The sequence below is a fragment of the Vicia villosa genome, linkage group LG4, assembly GCF_029867415.1.
Source record: "Vicia villosa cultivar HV-30 ecotype Madison, WI linkage group LG4, Vvil1.0, whole genome shotgun sequence".
Taxonomy (NCBI): Eukaryota; Viridiplantae; Streptophyta; class Magnoliopsida; order Fabales; family Fabaceae; genus Vicia; species Vicia villosa.
Genome location: NC_081183.1, coordinates 38,380,708 through 38,403,899, shown reverse-complemented (window position 1 = coordinate 38,403,899; position 23,192 = coordinate 38,380,708). Strand labels below are relative to the sequence as shown.

Genomic DNA, 23,192 nt, shown 5'->3' with positions numbered 1-23,192 from the left:
ATGGATGCACCTGTTGATACAAAGCCTTTAAAAGATTGTGTGATTCCTACAGAAGAGGAACCACAGTGCATTATCGTGCACCCGCCTATTGGGGCAATTAATTTCGAGCTTAAACCTTCATTGATATGTATGGTCCAACAAGACCAATTTTCAGAGTTACCTTCGGAGAACCCAAACATACACTTGTCAATTTTTGTTGATAACTGTGGAATTGTTAAGGAAAATGGTGTCGACCAGAATGTTATTTGCCTAAGACTATTTTCCTTCTCTCTTAGAGGCCGAGCACGGGCTTGGCTCCAATCCTTCCCCGCTAATTCCATCACTTTTTGGGCCCAATTGAAAGTTGCTTTTCTCGCGCGATACTTTTCACCGAGTAAGACGGACCAAATTAAGAACGGGATAAATAATTTTAGGCAAGAAGAGGGGATCTTTGTTTGATGCATGGGAGCGTTTTAAGGACTTGTTAAGGCTTTGCCCTTTTCATGGGCTTGAAAAAAGGATGATAATCCACACCTTTTATAACGGTCTCCTTTATTCCACAAGGATGACCCTCGATGCAGCTTTTGGCAGAGCCCTTATGAATAATCCACAAGATGTGGCCTATAAACTTATAGATGACATGGCCAAGAACCATCATTTTTGGGGAAGCGTGTGACAAGTAGTCGCTAATACCACCCCTAAAACTAGAGGGTTCTATGAAGTAAGTCAATTTGATCACATGAATTCTAAAGCCAATGCTCTTTATAAAAAGATTGAAAATTTGGGCATCACCCCTCTTGCACCCACTCCACCTACCCCTGTAGCTTATGTTGCCCTTGCGAATTTCAACTGTGAGATTTACGGCACAAACGGGCATACGGCTAATGATTGTCAAATGATCCTTATCGGAGGGTCTATTCAAGACAATGTGAACTTTGTGAACAATAACCAACAAAATAATTAATACTCGGATACCTACAACCCCGAGTGGCGTGACTGTCATACCCCAAAATTTGCCCGATCAAATCTGCGTCTTTTAAATCATCAAGAGTTAGAATTAAGAGCCATGGGGTTTGACATTCCTATTGTCAAACCCACGCTCTCATAAAATATCCTGAATTAAAATGGTTAGAAGATGTGCGGGCCCAGTCATTTGGCCCATATATTCTACTTTTGAGGTTTTGATCCATTAGCAATTATTCTTATGGTTTAATTTTAATACTTGGTTTAACCGTTTTTACTACTATCATTGATTATTATGAGATTTAATATTAGTTACTAATATTATGTTTAGAATTATTTAATGTTAATCTCACTATTTATCATATATGCATTGTATTATTATTAATCCAATTATTAGTGTTAACATTTAACATTATTATTTATTGTTATTATTAATACTATTAATTTAGTTAATTGGTTTATTGGTAATAAAGTTAGTGGATCATTTAAATTGGGCAAATGGACTGTCATACCCCAAAATTTGCCCACGCTTTTCAAAAAAATTTCAAAGTTATTTCAAAATTGAATTTTTATAAAATCTTGGATTCATTTACATTGACATCCTGGATTTTATAAATATTCGATTTAAAGTCTATTTTAAAATATAATAATTTACTCTTAAATTATTTATATTTTAATAAATAGCAAAATGTTGGCCGATGCTTCATGCACTTTCAATTGGCTTTTTATTTCAAATAAATAATATAGCACAATTGGTAAGGAAGTAAGTTTGCAAGTATAAGTTCTCGGGTTCGAATCCCACTTCTAACACATTTTCTTTTTATTTGTTTCTAACTATAGATTTAATTTAATTTTTCATTGATATTAAAATAATAAAATCACAAAAAAAAAAAAAATTTTCTTTTTAATCATTTAATTTTAATTCTCGTTTTTTAATATTCATTTTTTTTACTTATATTTAAAATAAATAAAAAAAAACCTTTTTTTAATATTTAAATATTATTTTCGTAATTATTATTTATTAAAAAAATAAAAAAAATATTTTTTTCTTTATTCATATTTTATTCACAAAAAATCCTAAAAAATCATAAAATATTTTAAAAAATCCAAATCTCTTTTTATTTATTTTATTTTTACTCAGAGTATATTTTTGTTTTTTCTATCACTTTCTTTTATTTTTTTATTTAGTGTTAATATTATTATTACTACTATTATAATTATTAAAAACAAAACAATTGTGTTATTATTCTAGACCTAAAGATATCACGATAAAAGGACAACAGCTTCAAAGAAGAGGGGACCCGATTTTTCTAATGAGTATCACGTACAAACTTTCGAAAACCTTCACCTCTAATTTCATCACTAACCTCCATCACAAATTCAAAACCTCACCATTACAACAACCTGTGAAATGCAAAGCAACATAATTTCTGTAAAATTCTAACAGATCGAAAAATTGTTTTGTGGTTGTCTTTGTAGGAAAAGGAATAAAAACTGAAGAAGAAAGAAGAAAAACCAGATCGAAAGAAAATAGATTCAGAAGCAATCATAAGAAATTATTTACAATACACCTAATCTTATCTCTGCTTCTCACTAGCCATTAAAAGATTGATTATGTTATTGCCTTTGTTTACAGGGAAAAGGAAGAAGAACAGTAAGTTGCGATCACCACCGGATCCGGCCGCTCGATCCACCGCGCCGTCACCACTACAATCAACACGGGGCTGCAAACACCGAATCGGACCACTCATCACAGCTGCAGCCGCTGCCTCCTTCGCGAGCGAAACACACACAGTCGGTGCTCCCTCAGCCACTGTCAAGTCGCGACAGTGCCCCCACAACATCGTCGATCAGGCACAACACCGGCGATCTCCTCTGGATCCTGCGAACGACTCCCTTCCGACTAGATCCAGCCACCACCGAGTTCATTCACTCACGCTTCGATCCGGTAACCTCGATCTATTTGATTCACATATGCCTTCATCTGTTTGTTTGATTGTTTATGGCTTTATAAAAAAAAAGTTTGAGTTCATGTAAAGAAAGAGAGAGAGGATCGAGTCTTTTGCTGGAGGAAGAAGAAAGGTCAAAGTTTTTGCTATTTAATTATTTTTACTCGTTTAATCAATTAATTTATTTTAAAAAAATATAAATAAATATAAAAAGAAACTAATTAGAGATTAAAGGGGGGAGTACGGTTGACTCATGACTTTCTCCCCCATTTTTGTCTATTCTCATATTTCAATTTATATATTATTACTAACATTTTTTTGTTTTTGATTTTGAGGAGCCACTTTGAACTATTGGACTATTACAGACATTTGCAACTTAATTAGTATTTTTTGTATATATTATTGTTTTTATTTCTGTTTTAATTTTCGCTTGGGTTGTAATAATTAATTTAGTTTTATTCCTATCGGTTAAGTTTGTAACCCCTTCCCGAAGCCCTGTAATAGTTAGGACTCTATTTTTCTGCTCTTTATTTTCCTGCAATATTTATCTGCGTGTGATAGTAAAGTAGGGCGTGAAAGACATAAAAATTAATCGTAGATCACTAACTAAGATTAAATATTCGAATCCAACACACATGCATGGTGCACACACTCACCCTTAGGGTACGCCCCTCTCTGGTTGCCTTCGAATATAAGGTCGCGTCCCTCAAAATATAGAGGTACCCATTAGCAAAGGTCCCTCGATATAAAAATCGTCACTAAGTCCCTCGATGACCCTCGATTGTCGCCTACGAAAAAGTGACGATCGTCCCTTCGAAATTGCTAAAGGTACCTCTACTTGTTGCCTTCAACGACCTCGGTGACCCTTTGATTGTCCCGCACATCCAATATAAACAAGGATTTCCTACTTCTATATAGTATGGATAATCCTAGGAACTTTAAAAGGTATAGAAAAAGACCAACTATTTAGGGTAGTGCTCTTAATATGCCTAGCTCAATTAAAAAACATCTTTTCAATACTATTTCAAAAACTAAGGCTACGCATTTACGCTAAAGTCCTTATGCCTCTTTTCAACTCAAAACAAACAAACAAACATGAGCTAAGCAAATTAAGAGCCCGTAGATAACTACGGATGAAAAGGGTGCTTACACCTTCCCTTTTCATAACTTACCCCCCGAGTCCGTTTTCTCTTTAAAAGGTCTTTTTCTGTACTTTTTACCTTTCCTAAAATTGGACAAAATAAAAGTCGGTGGCGACTCATGCTCACCGCAACATTGTTGCATATTAAAAATAAAAGTCAGTTCACCGAGTTAAAGAACTGGGGACTCTGCTGGGGATTCTTTAAAGAGGGGTTTACCTTAGGGCTTAGATCACCAATTTGTTTGTTTTGATTGCTTTACTTTTCAAGGTTGCTTGGGTTTTTTCGAAGATGAATCCTATACCCGGATTCGAGTGCACCTTAAGATAGGAGCGGCATAGTCATGGAGACCTCCCTTGTGCATGCTTGGGAATGGTCAATATGAGAGTTCGCGCTTGAGTTAGGCCTCCACTGGTTATTATGTACCTCTTTTGCATGAGAGAGGTTTACGTATGTACCTTTGGGTGCGTCGGAGCTCAAGGACCTTTAGTCACCTTTAACCCATCTTGACTTTTAGGAACGTAGTGGGAGGGCTATTCTTGATGCATGTCAAGTTATCGTCGCGACCCGATACTACAACTCAGATAGGTTTCTTCTTAAAGTATCATTGTGTGGTATGCATGTACCATGTTCGAGGGTGCTTTAGAGGGGCTGACAATTCTGAGTAACGGGTAGAACCCTGTTGCTGAAATCTCTTTATCCATAGAAGTACCTTTGGGGAAGGGTAATAACCTGGTCATACGCCATGCAAGCCGTAGACCTAAGGACTATTGTGTGACTTGTTTGTTATCTAACCACTTGATCTCCTTGCAGGTTTTGTTTGTAGGACTTACTTGTCCGTACTACCCTATGCTTTTACAAAACGTGCTGACTAACCTTTTTCAGGGATCTTAGGGATTTAGGACGTAAGGACTATCTGGAGCCTAAACTCCTATCGAGGGGCAATAGGATTTATTTTCCTCTAACCAGATGCTTTTCAAACTCGAAGGAACAATTAACTTCCGACAAGGGGCAGGAGGATTTATTTTCCTCTAGCTAGATGCCTTCAAATTCAAGGGTACAGTTCCTATCAAGGGGCAAGAGGATTTTATTTTCCTTTAGCCATATGACTTTAAACTCAAAAGTAACATACCCCGAATCAGAGATTATGACCCACTGGACATGGTGAGCTTGATTCTTATAAAAGGAAGTTCGAAGATGAAAATCAAAGGTCTTCAGGCAAAGCTGCAACAAAATCCATTTCTAATGTTGCGAACTAGACAACGATTTTCTCGTCTTCTTCCTCAAATCCTTGAAGCTGTACACTTACAACTCTTGTGTGAATTCGCCAAGATCTTCTTTCTAGAAGTAATCTAAAGTGCCCTGCAGGCTCAGACACTAACGTTCGGCTTATTTTCCACTCCGGGGCACTTGGTCAGTCGATTGATGATTGCCATCCATTCAGAGACAAGATTCAAGACCTAATAGACGGAAAGATTATCACCTTCACACCTGCAAGCCGAATTTGAAGTTCTCCTTCGACTCAACGGATCTTCTGAAGCAATAAGTCCATATGGGGAGAATCTCCTCAACATTGGCAATCTCTATATCATCATGCATTTTCATGCGTAATCTTTTTTGTTTTGATTCAATACTATTTATATGCAATACTTGTTTGTTTTTGAACTATAATAATGATGCAATGGATATGTTTGTCTTTAAAAAAAATTCATTCGCTCTCGCTCTAACATGTTTTTTTTGCTTGTGATACCAAACTCTCGGTGATAAAGCATGATAACTCCGAAGGGAGAATGACGAACACATAATACTCATAATCTCAAATGGTGTGCTTTCGAGTAAAACCTTGTTGATGATGTACAGGCATTGTTTCAAATCCCCAAACACTGGAGATATAAGGAAGTTAATCCCTTGTCAATCCCTTTGAGCCTTGAAGTATGAGTTTCTTTTCTATACGAAAAAACCCTCACATTTAACCCAGGGGCAGGGTAGTGTTCAGTTAACGTGATTGAGTGTTCAAAATTCATCAGGAGCTTGCATCTAAGGATACTACAATGGTTATCCTTCAAAAGATTGAGGAAATTCGAAACCGCAATGATTATCCCTCACATTAGGAGATCAAAATATGATGATACCACAATGGTTATCCCTCGTCAACCAATAAATGAGGCAATCACAATCTTTCCAACGAATCAAAGACATCTCAGGATCATACGACTTGTTAAAAAAAAGAAAAAAAAATGAACCGAAAAAAGAGAAAAGAAAGCCCGCTAAGTCAACGACTTAAAAGCAAGTGACGTAAGAAAAAATTAGGGCATCCCGCTGGACGTCAAAATCAGAATTCAAAAGAATTTGTCCAGGCAAAAGTTAGGGAGCATGAAAAAAATCCTTAGCAAAAGGACGAGGTCGTGTGACAATCAAGTCAAAGAACAAAGTCGTGTGATTAGACACCAAATGTGAAAGGTTGAATGACTTCCATGTCCAAACACCTCATCGATTCCTCAATCGTCTTAAGCTCCTCTTGAAGGACGAATGCTCGCATCGATTTAACTGAAATTAGGTTGGAGAAAATCACGAAGGGGGTGGGCACCAATAAAATTTTGAGCCTATATATCTTTTTTTCTAAAACCATGAACCTGGCCACGTTACAACCCTCAAAAGTCCTAATTGAAGTTGGGTTAATTCGAAAGCATACTGTAACGAGAATACGGTAAACTGACTCCTATGAGTTTTGCTAAAACGCTTGAGTTGGTATCACACCATTTTTCACAAAAAATCGATGTTTTGACATCCTTTCAAAAAAATTCTTTTTAAAACTTCGAGACAAACATGAACTTTGCATTAGATTTATATTTCTCATAATAAACATTTTTTGAATATGAACATGTACTTGACACCAGGAAAGCTTTCATCATGAACTGTAGATGAAAAGTTTAATCTCTCAAGGGACAGGTTGTCTTCAGAACTCCGTTGAGTTCAAGCGAGAATATCTCAAATACTGATCACCCTCAGGGGTACAAAAAAAAAGGTTGAATACCCTTTTGAGTAAGAATTCATATATCTGGGGCAATCAAGTCAAGACTCAAAGACTCTCTCAGAAGTGTTGATCAATCAGGGGAATTCATCCAAGCGTAGTCGAAACTACCACCAACTTTGACTAATCAGGGGCATTGCTCCCAATTTCATGATACTGGGGCATGCTGCTTATGATAGCACAAATCTCAAAAAGTCCTCCCGACAGACAAAGTTGCTTCAGAAGTGCATCGAAAAGCAGAGATGTCTCGTACGCCTGACTCAGTCAGTTAAAAGATTGTATATACAAAGGACATGACATGGTATTATCCCGTTCATCTGGGGCAGTCAAGTCGAGATTCAAATAATCTCTCAAAGACGCTGAACATCCAGAGAGCAAGTGATGAAATAATTGAAGACATAGGGGCAATGGAAAAATTTGAAATCTCCGGGAATCTGCCCCACAGAGTTGTTTTCACAATACATCCCCACGGAGTAATCCTCGAGGAGTTATCTTCAAATATTCTCTTCCCAACATAATCTTGGTTCCCCAACGAAGTTTACATCTCTGACGCTTCTGGTTCTCCGATACAATCTTCTTCTCCAGCATGGTTTATTCAAACTCACTATCTCCAATAAGGTTGGCACTCGCAGCATGAAATTTAGTCAGATAGTACATCAGAAGGTTATCCATCTCTCTTATCCCCAGTCAGGGCACATCAAGATCAAAAACTTCAAATTACTTTCATCCCCAAGCGGTAATAAAAAATCCTCAGTTGAGTATCCTTTCACACAAGGAAGGAATCCCCAACAAGGTCATTCTAAGATCATGGTGAAGAAGCATTGTCATCATCTCCCTCAACGATCAGGGATTTATTTTCCCAACCAAAAATTTTTGTACGGAGTTTGCAATACGCTTCAACTACATACATCATATATTCATACATCGCACATAACACATGCATAACATACAAAGGACTCATTACATAACACATTACATGCATCATGACATTGCATAACAAAATAACTGTACCTTTTCAGGTTACTTCACAATCGAATATCATTCTTCAAGTACAGTACAGGGACAATCAAGACAAGGACTTAATCCTGGCACTCATTCATGGCAATGGAGCCTCTGACAATGGAGTCACAGTTTATCATGACAATGGGGTCAAAATGATCACGGCAAGGGAGCCACCGACAATGGAGTCATCAATCGATCAAGACAATGGAGTCAAAATGATTGCGGCAATAGAGCCACCGACAATGGAGTCACAAATTGATCATGACAATGGAGTAAAAATGATCACGGCAAGGGAGCCACCGACAATGGAGTCATCAATCGATCATGACAATGGAGTCAAAATGATTGCGGCAATAGAGCCACCGACAATGGAGTCACAAATTGATCATGACAAGGGAGTCAAAATGATCACGGCAATGGAGCCACCGACAATGGAGTCACAAATTGATCATGACAATGGAGTAAAAATGATCACGGCAAGGGAGCCACCGACAATGGAGTCATCAATCGATCATGACAATGGAGTCAAAATGATTGCGGCAATAGAGCCACCGACAACGGAGTCATCATTCGATCATGACAATGGAGTCAAAATGATTACGGAAATGGAGCCACTGGCAATGGAGCCACCAATATAGTCCCAATTCTTGGTAATAATAGGTGGTCAAGACAATGGAGTCAACAATCTAATCTTAATACTTCGGCAATGAAGCCAACAATTCAAGTTAGAAGCAATTCAGAAAAGATTGAGGATAAGCAAGTCCGATACAACCTAACGAACGGTTCGTTTTGATGTTCTCATCTACTCATCATCTTCAGATACAGTCTAACGTACGACTACACTCTGGACTTCATACTTTCAAAAGACCTGTGGCATCTTTAAGCCCACCTCCGACAGCACAAGGTCAATCCAACTAGTGGCATCTTTAGGCCCATCCAAATCATCAGAAACACTTGTCCCTGCATCAGCAAGGGCAAATTTATGGGTATTCTAGTGTTCAATCCTCTTCCACCTTCAGATTCCGATAGGCACACAGGCCAATCTACATCCTCAGGTTTAAGAAGATTGAACAGGGGCAGCTGTCATACCCCAAAATTTGCCCACGCTTTTCAAAAAAATTTCAAAGTTATTTCAAAATTGAATTTTTATAAAATCTTGGATTCATTTACATTGACATCCTGGATTTTATAAATATTCGATTTAAAGTCTATTTTAAAATATAATAATTTACTCTTAAATTATTTATATTTTAATAAATAGCAAAATGTTGGCCGATGCTTCATGCACTTTCAATTGGCTTTTTATTTCAAATAAATAATATAGCACAAATAATATAGCACAATTGGTAAGGAAGTAAGTTTGCAAGTATAAGTTCTCGGGTTCGAATCCCACTTCTAACACATTTTCTTTTTATTTGTTTCTAACTATAGATTTAATTTAATTTTTCATTTATATTAAAATAATAAAATCACAAAAAAAAATAAGTTTTTCTTTTTAATCATTTAATTTTAATTCTCGTTTTTTAATATTCATTTTTTTTACTTATATTTAAAATAAATGAAAAAAAAAACCTTTTTTTAATATTTAAATATTATTTTCGTGATTATTATTTATTAAAAAAATAAAAAAAATATTTTTTTCTTTATTCATATTTTATTCACAAAAAATCCTAAAAAATCATAAAATATTTTAAAAAATCCAAATCTCTTTTTATTTATTTTTTTTTTACTCAGAGTATATTTTTGTTTTTTCTATCACTTTCTTTTATTTTTTTATTTAGTGTTAATATTATTATTACTACTATTATAATTATTAAAAACAAAACAATTGTGTTATTATTCTAGACCTAAAGATATCACGATAAAAGGACAACAGCTTCAAAGAAGAGGGGACCCGATTTTTCTAATGAGTATCACGTACAAACTTTCGAAAACCTTCACCTCTAATTTCATCACTAACCTCCATCACAAATTCAAAACCTCACCATTACAACAACCTGTGAAATGCAAAGCAACATAATTTCTGTAAAATTCTAACAGATCGAAAAATTGTTTTGTGGTTGTCTTTGTAGGAAAAGGAATAAAAACTGAAGAAGAAAGAAGAAAAACCAGATCGAAAGAAAATAGATTCAGAAGCAATCATAAGAAATTATTTACAATACACCTAATCTTATCTCTGCTTCTCACTAGCCATTAAAAGATTGATTATGTTATTGCCTTTGTTTATAGGGAAAAGGAAGAAGAACAGTAAGTTGCGATCACCACCGGATCCGGCCGCTCGATCCACCGCGCCGTCACCACTTCAATCAACACGGGGCTGCAAACACCGAACCGGACCACTCATCACAGCTGCAGCCGCTGCCTCCTTCGCGAGCGAAACACACACAGTCGGTGCTCCCTCAGCCACTGTCAAGTCGCGACAGTGCCCCCACAACATCGTCGATCAGGCACAACACCGGCGATCTCCTCCGGATCCTGCGAACGACTCCCTTCCGACCAGATCCAGCCACCACCGAGTTCATTCACTCACGCTTCGATCCGGTAACCTCGATCTATTTGATTCACATATGCCTTCATCTTGTTGTTTGATTGTTTATGGCTTTATAAAAAAAAAGTTTGAGTTCATGTAAAGAAAGAGAGAGAGGATCGAGTCTTTTGCTGGAGGAAGAAGAAAGGTCAAAGTTTTTGCTATTTAATTATTTTTACTCGTTTAATCAATTAATTTATTTTAAAAAAATATAAATAAATATAAAAAGAAACTAATTAGAGATTAAAGGGGGGAGTACGGTTGACTCATGACTTTCTCCCCCATTTTTGTCTATTCTCATATTTCAATTTATATATTATTACTAACATTTTTTTTGTTTTTGATTTTGAGGAGTCACTTTGAACTATTGGACTATTACAGACATTTGCAACTTAATTAGTATTTTTTGTATATATTATTGTTTTTATTTCTGTTTTAATTTTCGCTTGGGTTGTAATAATTAATTTAGTTTTATTCCTATCGGTTAAGTTTGTAACCCCCTTCCCGAAGCTCTGTAATAGTTAGGACTCTATTTTTCTGCTCTTTATTTTCCTGCAATATTTATCTGCGTGTGATAGTAAAGTAGGGCGTGAAAAGACATAAAAATTAATCGTAGATCACTAACTAAGATTAAATATTCGAATCCAACACACATGCATGGTGCACACACTCACCCTTAGGGTACGCCCCTCTCTGGTTGCCTTCGAATATAAGGTCGCGTCCCTCAAAATATAGAGGTACCCATTAGCAAAGGTCCCTCGATATAAAAATCGTCACTAAGTCCCTCGATGACCCTCGATTGTCGCCTACGAAAAAGTGACGATCGTCCCTTCGAAATTGCTAAAGGTACCTCTACTTGTTGCCTTCAACGACCTCGGTGACCCTTCGATTGTCCCGCACGTCCAATATAAACAAGGATTTCCTACTTCTATATAGTATGAATAATCCTAGGAACTTTAAAAGGTATAGAAAAAGACCAACTATTTAGGGTAGTGCTCTTAATATGCCTAGCTCAATTAAAAAACATCTTTTCAATACTATTTCAAAAACTAAGGCTACGCATTTACGCTAAAGTCCTTATGCCTCTTTTCAACTCAAAACAAACAAACAAACATGAGCTAAGCAAATTAAGAGCCCGTAGATAACTACGGATGAAAAGGGTGCTTACACCTTCCCTTTTCATAACTTACCCCCCGAGTCCGTTTTCTCTTTAAAAGGTCTTTTTCTGTACTTTTTACCTTTCCTAAAATTGGACAAAATAAAAGTCGGTGGCGACTCATGCTCACCGCAACATTGTTGCATATTAAAAATAAAAGTCAGTTCACCGAGTTAAAGAACTGGGGACTCTGCTGGGGATTCTTTAAAGAGGGGTTTACCTTAGGGCTTAGATCACCAATTTGTTTGTTTTGATTGCTTTACTTTTCAAGGTTGCTTGGGTTTTTTCGAAGATGAATCCTATACCCGGATTCGAGTGCACCTTAAGATAGGAGCGGCATAGTCATGGAGACCTCCCTTGTGCATGCTTGGGAATGGTCAATATGAGAGTTCGCGCTTGAGTTAGGCCTCCACTGGTTATTATGTACCTCTTTTGCATGAGAGAGGTTTACGTATGTACCTTTGGGTGCGTCGGAGCTCAAGGACCTTTAGTCACCTTTAACCCATCTTGACCTTTAGGAACGTAGTGGGAGGGCTATTCTTGATGCATGTCAAGTTATCGTCGCGACCCGATACTACAACTCAGATAGGTTTCTTCTTAAAGTATCATTGCGTGGTATGCATGTACCATGTTCGAGGGTGCTTTAGAGGGGCTGACAATTCTGAGTAACGGGTAGAACCCTGTTGCTGAAATCTCTTTATCCATAGAAGTACCTTTGGGGAAGGGTAATAACCTGGTCATATGCCATGCAAGCCGTAGACCTAAGGACTATTGTGTGACTTGTTTGTTATCTAACCACTTGATCTCCTTGCAGGTTTTGTTTGTAGGACTTACTTGTCCGTACTACCCTATGCTTTTACATAACGTGCTGACTAACCTTTTTCAGGGATCTTAGGGATTTAGGACGTAAGGACTATCTGGAGCCTAAACTCCTATCGAGGGGCAATAGGATTTATTTTCCTCTAACCAGATGCTTTTCAAACTCGAAGGAACAATTAACTTCCGACAAGGGGCAGGAGGATTTATTTTCCTCTAGCTAGATGCCTTCAAATTCAAGGGTACAGTTCTTATCAAGGGGCAAGAGGATTTTATTTTCCTTTAGCCATATGACTTTAAACTCAAAAGTAACATACCCCGAATCAGAGGCTATGACCCACTGGACATGGTGAGCTTGATTCTTATAAAAGGAAGTTCGAAGATGAAAATCAAAGGTCTTCAGGCAAAGCTGCAACAAAATCCATTTCTAATGTTGCGAACTAGACAACGATTTTCTCGTCTTCTTCCTTAAATCCTTGAAGCTGTACACTTACAACTCTTGTGTGAATTCGCCAAGATCTTCTTTCTAGAAGTAATCTAAAGTGCCCTGCAGGCTCAGACACTAACGTTCGACTTATTTTCCACTCCGTGGCACTTGGTCAGTCGATTGATGATTGCCATCCATTCAGAGACAAGATTCAAGACCTAATAGACGGAAAGATTATCACCTTCACACCTGCAAGCCGAATTTGAAGTTCTCCTTCGACTCAACGGATCTTCTGAAGCAATAAGTCCATATGGGGAGAATCTCCTCAACATTGGCAATCTCTATATCATCATGCATTTTCATGCGTAATCTTTTTTGTTTTGATTCAATACTATTTATATGCAATACTTGTTTGTTTTTGAACTATAATAGTGATGCAATGGATATGTTTGTCTTTAAAAAAAATTCATTCGCTCTCGCTCTAACATGTTTTCTTTGCTTGTGATACCAAACTCTCGGTGATAAAGCATGATAACTCCGAAGGGAGAATGACGAACACATAATACTCATAATCTCAAATGGTGTGCTTTCGAGTAAAACCTTGTTGATGATGTACAGGCATTGTTTCAAATCCCCAAACACTGGAGATATAAGGAAGTTAATCCCTTGTCAATCCCTTTGAGCCTTGAAGTATGAGTTTCTTTTCTATACGAAAAAACCCTCACATTTAACCCAGGGGCAGGGTAGTGTTCAGTTAACGTGATTGAGTGTTCAAAATTTATCAGGAGCTTGCATCTAAGGATACTACAATGGTTATCCTTCAAAAGATTGAGGAAATTCGAAACCGCAATGATTATCCCTCACATTAGGAGATCAAAATATGACGATACCACAATGGTTATCCCTCGTCAACCAAGAAATGAGGCAATCACAATCTTTCCAACGAATCAAAGACATCTCAGGATCATACGACTTGTTAAAAAAAAGAAAAAAAATGAACCGAAAAAAGAGAAAAGAAAGCCCGCTAAGTCAACGACTTAAAAACAAGTGACGTAAGAAAAAATTAGGGCATCCCGCTGGACGTCAAAATCAGAATTCAAAAGAATTTGTCCAGGCAAAAGTTAGGGAGCATGAAAAAGAACCTTAGCAAAAGGACGAGGTCGTGTGACAATCAAGTCAAAGAACAAAGTCGTGTGATCAGACACCAAATGTGAAAGGTTGAATGAGATCCATGTCCAAACACCTCATCGATTCCTCAATCGTCTTAAGCTCCTCTTGAAGGACGAATGCTCACATCGAGTTAACTGAAATTAGGTTGGAGAAAATCACGAAGGGGGTGGGCACCAATAAAATTTTGAGCCTATATATCTTTTTTTCTAAAACCATGAACCTGGCCACGTTATAACCCTCAAAAGTCCTAATTGAAGTTGGGTTAGTTCGAAAGCATACTGTAACGAGAATACGGTAAACTGACTCCTATGAGTTTTGCTAAAACGCTTGAGTTGGTATCACACCATTTTTCACAAAAAATCGATGTTTTGACATCCTTTCAAAAAAATTCTTTTTAAAACTTCGAGACAAACATGAACTTTGCATTAGATTTATATTTCTCATAATAAACATTTTTTTCATATGAACATGTACTTGACACCAGGAAAGCTTTCATCATGAACTGTAGATGAAAAGTTTAATCTCTCAAGGGACAAGTTGTCTTCAGAACTCCGTTGAGTTCGAGCGAGAATATCTCAAATACTGATCACCCTCAGGGGTACAAAAAAAAAGGTTGAATACCCTTTTGAGTAAGAATTCATATATCTGGGGCAATCAAGTCAAGACTCAAAGACTCTCTCAGAAGTGTTGATCAATCAGGGGAATTCATCCAAGCGTAGTCGAAACTACCACCAACTTTGACTAATCAGGGGCATTGCTCCCAATTTCATGATATTGGGGCATGCTGCTTATGATAGCACAAATCTCAAAAAGTCCTCCCGACAGACAAAGTTGCTTCAGAAGTGCATCGAAAAGCAGAGATGTCTCGTACGCCTGACTCAGTCAGTTAAAAGATTGTATATACAAAGGACATGACATGGTATTATCCCGTTTGTGGACCTCCGATTTTTTTTAATACCGGGCCATACCTCTGATCTGTAGAGATACGTGAACTGACTCTTTTTTGTCGCTTAATGCTTTCGCATTTTTGAAAATTCACAGAGTCGCCACCGACCTTTTATTTTATCCAATTAAGGAAAGGTTTATAAAAGAAACAGAAAAAAGACCTTTAAGAAATTCTGGGTAAGGGGGTAGGTTATACAAAGGGAAGGTGTTAGCACCCTTTGTATCCATGGTTATCCATGGGCTCTTAAGTTTGCTTAGCTCACTTGTTTTTCGATCACTTTTCAATTGCTCTGAAATTGCTCATATGTGGTTTCAAATACCTTTGTAATTTGAATTTTGTAATGATCCGTGTGTGGATGTATACAAAATGCTTGTTTATCTTTCGAAAGATGTTTGGAAAAGAACGTTAACTTTGTAATAACCCGTGTTTGGATGTATACAAAGTATTGTCTTTTTTTTTTTGAAAGTTTTGAAAAATCAACATTGTATGAGAATTTTGTTTGTTTTGATTTGAGCAAGCAAACTAGGAGGTCTACCTTGAGTTGTAAGGTCTTTATCCTATTTCCTTTAAAAATCTATCCTTTCACCGGATATAAAAGCAAGGTTCGATTTTGTACTCAAAACAGTGGAATTTTGACTTTGATTTTGAAAGGAATGAGAAGGGATTACCTTAAGAGGTGCAAGTGTGATTGTGATTGGATTCAGATATTTATCTTTGAAGTTAGTGATCTAACGGTTCAATTTTATCTTTGACATACACGCAGTTTATATTTGCGGGAAATTAAAATGCGGAAATGTAAAGTGCGGAAAGTAAATCTACGCTATTACATCGATTGTGCGGGAAATGTAAACTAGCCTATTTACATCAATTTGACATCCTATACATTTATCTAGGAATTTAAATTGCAAGAAAAATAAAAGGCATGTTTTTGGATTTTTTATGATTTATTTTAATTATAATTAATGCATGATTAATTAAATTAAAATGAAGAAAAAAAGATGAAAATTGATTTAAACCTAGAAATTAAGTTTAAAATATGTACAAAATATTTGTTAATTAATTTTAAGACAAAACTAATTTTTTTGGAATTTTTGGAATTGATTTGAAATTGATTTAAGTTAATTAAAACATAATTATGCAAATAATTATACAAATAATTAAAACTTAAAAAGAAAATTATTCAAAATATGTACAAAATTAGTTTATAATATATAAACAATATTTAACACAAAGAACAATTTTTTTTAATGATTTTTTGATTGGTTAGAATAATTAAAAAGCCAATATATAGATATATACTAATTAATTATGCAAAACATTGAAATTATGAAGAAAAATAAAATATTTTTATTTCATAAAATAGTATATTATTTTAGAAGTCTAAAAATATTTTTTGTGTATTTTTTGGATTTTTAAAACTATTTTTAATTAATTTAACAAAGAAATTAAAATAAAATAGAAAATAAAATAGAAAATAAAAGGATACTGATCCTGTGTGGTTTGATTGAGGGAGTATGGTATGCACGCATGATCTGGTGCGTTGGATGAGCCATTAAATGAAATCAGGTGGTCCAGAAATTGAGGCACATGGCTTACGTTACACCTGCAAGGCACAGAATTAGAGAAAATTCAAAAAGTACGCGCGCGCTTCTGAACCAATGAGGTGGAGACACCTCATCGTCTTCAACCTCTCGCCAGGGGTTTCAACAGCGCTTTTGTAAAAAAGCGCTATAATAAGTGAACCCTAAATCTGCAAAATAACGAATAGGGGTAAACAAGCAAATAAATTTGGCGCAATGGTACCATTTGATTCGTCTTGTTCCGCTGAACTTAACCATGTCCTTAATTTTGCTTAATTTTGGCCCTAATGAAGAACCCTAATTTTGAACTAAGCAAACCCTAAAATGGTATATGCTACAAACAGCCATTAAAGTCCAATTGAAGCTCCAGAAACGACCAGAGCTTCAAACCAAACACAATTATGCATCTACATCTTGTTAAATATGCGTGAGTTATGAGATATAAGTTGGTTTTAGTTTGAACAAACCGTGGCTTTATATAGCTCGATTCAGTGAAGTTTAGGACTTGGAAATGATTGGAATTGTTTCAGTGTAGCTCAGAGATGATGTTTGAATGTTTATTTTATATTGAAGTGGACTGAAACTTAAAATTCGAATTTCAAGTTTCTTTGAAAATTACAAGTGGTTACAAGTATGCTATATGCTTATGGATGCTTCTGAACTCGTCTCTCTCTTTTTACTGAACTAAGATAGCTTATTTATAAGCCATGTGTGCTTAGAATTGAAGCTAATATGTGCCTTAGTTGCCTTTGTTGAAACTTTGGTTTTTTAATATTAAAAACCTTTGAAAAATTGACCAAGTCTTGCTCTCCTTCAATGCACCTGCCTTTCCCTTCAATTCTCTGCAGAAGATGAAGATTCCTTAGGGGTGAGTCATGCTTGGAAGTTAAGCTACCATTATCCATGCATTTTCCTTTTAATTTTAATCTTAAAGTAAGATAAAATCATGCAAAAAATGGATAAAAAAGGTATGGGCTTAGTCTTGGTCGTGGGAGGCCCATATCATCATGGAAATGATGTTTGAATGCTGAAAACTTGGCCCCATTTGGAAAAAAATGCCATTTTGATCAATGTTGATTTCATGTATTTTCCCAAAATTTAGCCAACTTCAACAAGGTGTAAATCCTTCAATTTTTGTCATATGAAGGAGATCTTGCACTTTTTGGAAACCTCAAAGAGTCCTCTAACCAATGCCTTTGGTCTCATGTCAAAATGATTTTTGAAGCTCCTTGTGTGTCCTTTTGAAAAAAGTGTCTTTTTGTTGACTTTGAAAATGACCTGTAATGTCTTTGATCATATTTTTCAAATGGTGAATCCAATGACCATGGGATCAATGGCATTTGAAAGATAATTGAATTTCCTTCAAAACAAGCTTTGGTTTGAATTTTTTGGATGAAGGATGAGAGAGTTATGATCAGTCAAAGTTGAGTTGACTTTTCAGGTAAAAACCCTAATTTTGAATCTTAGGGTTTTGTTGATTTTTGATCTTTCCTTGATGAATTATGATCATCCAATGATCAAATGATGAATCCTTTGACAAAATATGGACTTTGACAAAAAATTTCATTTTTGACTGTCTGTTGACTTTTTTGGTCAAACGGGTCGTCTGTTGACTGTTTGAGCTGCTGACGGTGCGTCTGAGTGAATTGAAGTTTGAAAATTTGTATGATGGTACTTTGAGATATATGGATGTGTATGAAATCCATTTGAGCTCTCAAAAACTTGTTGCTCCTGTAAAAACAAGAAAAACCCTGATTAGGGACTGTTTGTGTAGGAGACAGTTAAGCGTACCTGATTTTTGCGCAGTGTTGAGTCTCTGCTAATCGCGTGATATTCAGAAGACTTCTAGAACAAAAATCTTGGAATTTTGAATTGTGAAAGATTGATTTGATTGATGGTACAAAACACTGAGAATTGTACTGCCAGCAGTTTGGCTGTCAACTGACTGTTCAGGTATTGATGTAGCAGTTAGAGTGAAAAATCAATAGTCAAAGTTAATTTTCTTTTTTTGTTGTTTTTGTTTTATGTGAAAAATGAAAGTTTATTTACATGACTTGTTAGAAAAACACAGACATAATAAATAACTAATATTTACGGTATGCGGGCAAAATTACCGATAATAACCCTGAAAATCATTTAATGCACAGAAAAATGAATATTTGACTGGCAGAAAACACACAAAATATTATCTTAGTAATTAAGCAATATTATGACAAATAGTACAACATTTAATACTGACAGTACAAATATCACATACTATATTGAACAGTACGACGAATAAACGGTACATTTAAGAAATAAGAAATACGGCAAATTTTAAGAACGACGATTAATGACCCATGCTATGAACAATAACATGTAGATGATTGGGAGTGCAACCATTGCAGGTCCACACTCTTCAGGACTATGCAGGCAGAAGAAAGTCATGATCACCGTAGCAATGGTGATGACTGTAAGAAACAGTGTCTCTATCCACTTTGCCATTCTTGTCAGGGAAGAAGAGAAAATAGATATGAGATAGGAATTTGAAAGATGAGTTGGAATTTGATGTGAGATTTTATGGAAGAAAATGAGAGGTATTTATAGAATGGAAAGAAGGAAAGAGACGTTGGGGAATGATGTGATTCCGTACAAAAGGAAAATTTGAGTGGAAGTAAGATTTGAAAGAAAGTGTATGATAGTGTTGGAAAAAAGAGAGACTTGATTTTTGAAAAAGAGATTTGAAAAGATTTTTGCAAATAATGGAATATAGTACAAAAATTAGTGGGAAACAAAAGATAATAATAATCTACTTGTTACCAGTACAGTCTGAGTTTCCTGATTCTGCGCCTGCAAAAAGATTTAACTCTGTACCAATTGTGTCAGTACCATTTATCTGTAAATAAATAAATAGCATGTGTGAAGTAATAAACAGTATTTGGTGTTTGCGTAAGAATAAATTCAACTGCAAGCCAAATTACTGTATAAGAAAAATTCTAAAAACTAAGTATTTCATATGTCAGGATATTTGTTGAAATAAAAATCCATGATTATATGAGACCCTTAATTTTCAGATTGGAGTTTTCTTGAAAAATATGTGGGCAAATTTTGGGGTATAACAGTTGCCCCTATTCAATCTTCTTAAACCTGAAGAGATTGTCTGGAATCTGAAGGTAGAAGATGATTGAATATTTAGATGCCCTGAAAATTTGCACTTACCTCGATCAGAAGAGATGTTGGAAGTTGCATTTGAATGTCGTCTGCGAAATGTTGTTGGCAGATTGAAACATTACCTGAGATGGGCTTTCAGATGCCACCTGGTAAATGGGTTGAGGGTTTGTTCATCAGAATGAATCCATTGATTATATCTTGATGAAGGATTTGAAAGTCTTTGTGTTGACTGTCTCGGAACCGTCCAAGGTTACCGCTTTAAGTCTTGGAAGATAATCGTTACGGAACTTGTCCAAAGTTTTTCCGATTTAGATTTTGGAAGTTGATCTTTGTGAACCGTCTGAGGTATCGCTTTAGATCTGCAATGTTAAATCGTTCTGGAACCGTCTGAGGTATCGCTTTAGATCTGCAATGTTAGATCGTTTTGGAACCGTCTGAGGTATCGCTTTAGATCTGCAATATTAGATCGTTCTGGAACCGTCTGAGGTATCGCTTTAGATCTGCAATGTTAAATCGTTCTGGAACCGTCTGAGGTATCGCTTTAGATCTGCAATGTTAGATCGTTTTGGAACCGTCTGAGGTATCGCTTTAGATCTGCAATATTAGATCGTTCTGGAACCGTCTGAGGTATCGCTTTAGATCTGCAATGCTAGATCGTTCTGGAACCGTCTAAGGTATCAACTTTGATCTGTGATGCTAGATCGTTCTGGAACCGTCTGAGGTATCGCTTTGATCTGTGATGCTAGATCGTTCTGGAACCGTCTGAGGTATCAACTTTAGATCTGCGATGTTAGATCGTTTTGGAACCGTCTGAGGTATCAACTTTAGATCTGTGATGCTTGTTTTTGAGTTGGTAAGTGATCAGAATGAATCTTCGGCTTGATTATATCTGAGAGAACCGTTCATGGAATTCAGGTGAACATGGCATGTGATTGAGAACATCTTTGTTGAAGATATCTGCCTACCTGAAAAATCAAGTTAGTGATATGCAATGTTTATGATGCATGTAAATGTGAGATATTCCCGGAGAAATATGCATGTTATGTTGTGCATGATGTATGATGTATGATGCATGATGTATGATTATGTGAATGTATGAATGTGTGAATGTGATGTCAAGCTTCTAATTGGAAAAATAAATTCCCACTAGTCAGCTGGACATGAATGTATTGTGATCGTAGATGATCTTTTGTCTTGCTTGAGTACCCTCGTCTGGGGAAATTCTTTGAGAACCCGGGTATCCCTTTGAAGGATCTTTGACTACTGCTTGGGGAACCAAAGGTAACTGGAAGTTCTGATGCCCTTTCAAATGGGAATGAGGAAGATGCATAATCCTCCGATGCACTATCTGACCAAGTCCGGGTGCGGGGATCACACCTTCTGAAGATAGTAATCTGGAGCAAACCTGCTGGGGAATAAGACTTCTTTTGAAGAGAAAATCTTTTTGAGGAATTTGCTGAGAAATGCGTTTCTCTTGGTGATTTCCTTCTGATGGAATGATGTCCAGATGATCGGGACATTTCCTGAATGCTATTCCTGTTTTTCCTGGTAAACATCAATCATATTCAAATGCACATGCTCATTCAAAATTATCATTGGGACGCTTACGTATTTAAACAGAAAAAATGAAAATAGTGATTTTTGAAAGAGCTGCATTGAAAAGAGCCATGATAGGCGGGTTAGCACAGGGAGACAACAATACTAGAAGTAGGAAACTGTCAGAAAGTTTTGAAAAATATTTATGAAGATAAATAGCTATGTGAAAATGATCCAGTCAAGTTTCAACTCTGCTATTGCCAATCTGTCTTCGAGCATCTCATCCCTCACTTGTTGGAAGAAAGTGATTAGACTGATCAGTGTCTTTGAGGTGTTGAATCTTGATGGTGAGTAGGCAGCTGAACGGAACACAGTTGTATGCTTCATTCCCTAACTTTTGCCTAGGCCGCCCTTTCAGGTTTTCAGCCTACCGGGATAGTATTTGTTTAGTCTCTAATTTTTGCCTGGACCGCCCTTTCGGGTTTTCAATCCACCGAGACGCTCATTTTTTTGCCTAAGTTGCCCTTTCAGGTTTTCAACTTAGCGAGCTGTTTTTTTTCTTTTTAAGAGAAGTATTTTTTGACTATGTCGGCATTCACAGGGTGTGGGAAATCCTCGCCATCCATGGTGGTAAGCAACATGGCGCCGCCGGAGAATATTTTCTTGATTATGAACGGTCCCTCGTAGGTGGGAGTCCATTTGCCTCTGGGATCACCTTGTGGTAAGATGATGCGTTTGACAACCAAGCCACCAGTTTGGTATGCTTGACTTTTGACTTTTTTGTTAAAGGCTTTGATCATACGCTTTTGGTATAGCTGACCATGACAAATAGCTGCGAGCCTTTTCTCATCAATCAAGTTTATCTGGTCCGACCGTGTTTGAATCCAATCGTCTTCGTCTAGATTGGCTTCTTTCATAATCCTTAGGGAAGGAATCTGAATTTCAATTGGAAGAACTGCCTCCATACCATAGACTAAGGAAAATGGAGTTGCCCCTGTCGAAGTACGCGCAGATGTGCGATAACCATGAAGAGCAAAAGGTAACATCTCATGCCAGTCTTTGTAGGTTACTGTCATTTTTTGTATGATTTTCTTGATGTTCTTGTTGGCAACTTCCACCGCGCCGTTCATCTTTGGTCGATATGGAGAGGAATTATGATGCTTGATTTTGAACTGTGTGCAAAGTTCAGTAATCATTCTGTTGTTTAGATTTGTGCCATTGTCCGTGATAATCCGTTCAGGGATGCCATACCGACAAATGAGATTGTATTTGATGAACCGGGCCACCACATTTTTGGTGACAGAAGCAAATGAAGCTGCTTCTACCCACTTTGTGAAGTAGTCAATAGCGACCAGGATAAAGCGATGTCCGTTGGAGGCAGTAGGTTTGATTTCTCCAATCATATCAATACCCCACATTGCAAAAGGCCAAGGAGCCGTCAGGACGCTTAATGGAACTGGAGGTACATGTACTTTGTCAGCATATATCTGGCATTTGTGACATGTTCGGGAGTGATGATGGCAGTCTGTTTCCATGGTAGACCAGTAATAACCTGCTCTAAGGATCTTTTTAGCCATTGTATGTCCACTGGAATGAGTACCAAAGGCACCATTGTGTATTTCTTCCATGATCTGTTCTGCTTCCTTCTTGTTTACACAGCGAAGTAAAGTCGAGTCATGGTTGCGTTTGTATAGGGTTCCATTGCTTAGAAAGAATTTGGCAGCAAATCTCCTTAGAAACTTTCTGTCATTAATGGATGCCCCTTCAGGGTACTCCTGAGCTTCGAGATATCTTTTTACTTCATGGAACCATGGTTTTTCC

At 36.7% G+C, this 23,192-nt stretch overlaps 1 non-coding gene and 1 pseudogene across 1 annotated transcript; one reads left to right on the top strand and one right to left on the bottom strand.

Moving 5' to 3' along the window:
• Window positions 1–23,192, top strand: part of LOC131597089 (uncharacterized) — a 37,915-nt pseudogene continuing 14,723 nt past the window's right edge.
• On the bottom strand, window positions 386–490 carry LOC131600863 (small nucleolar RNA R71). The gene has a single exon (XR_009283467.1). It is a non-coding gene; the product is annotated as a small nucleolar RNA R71 (small nucleolar RNA).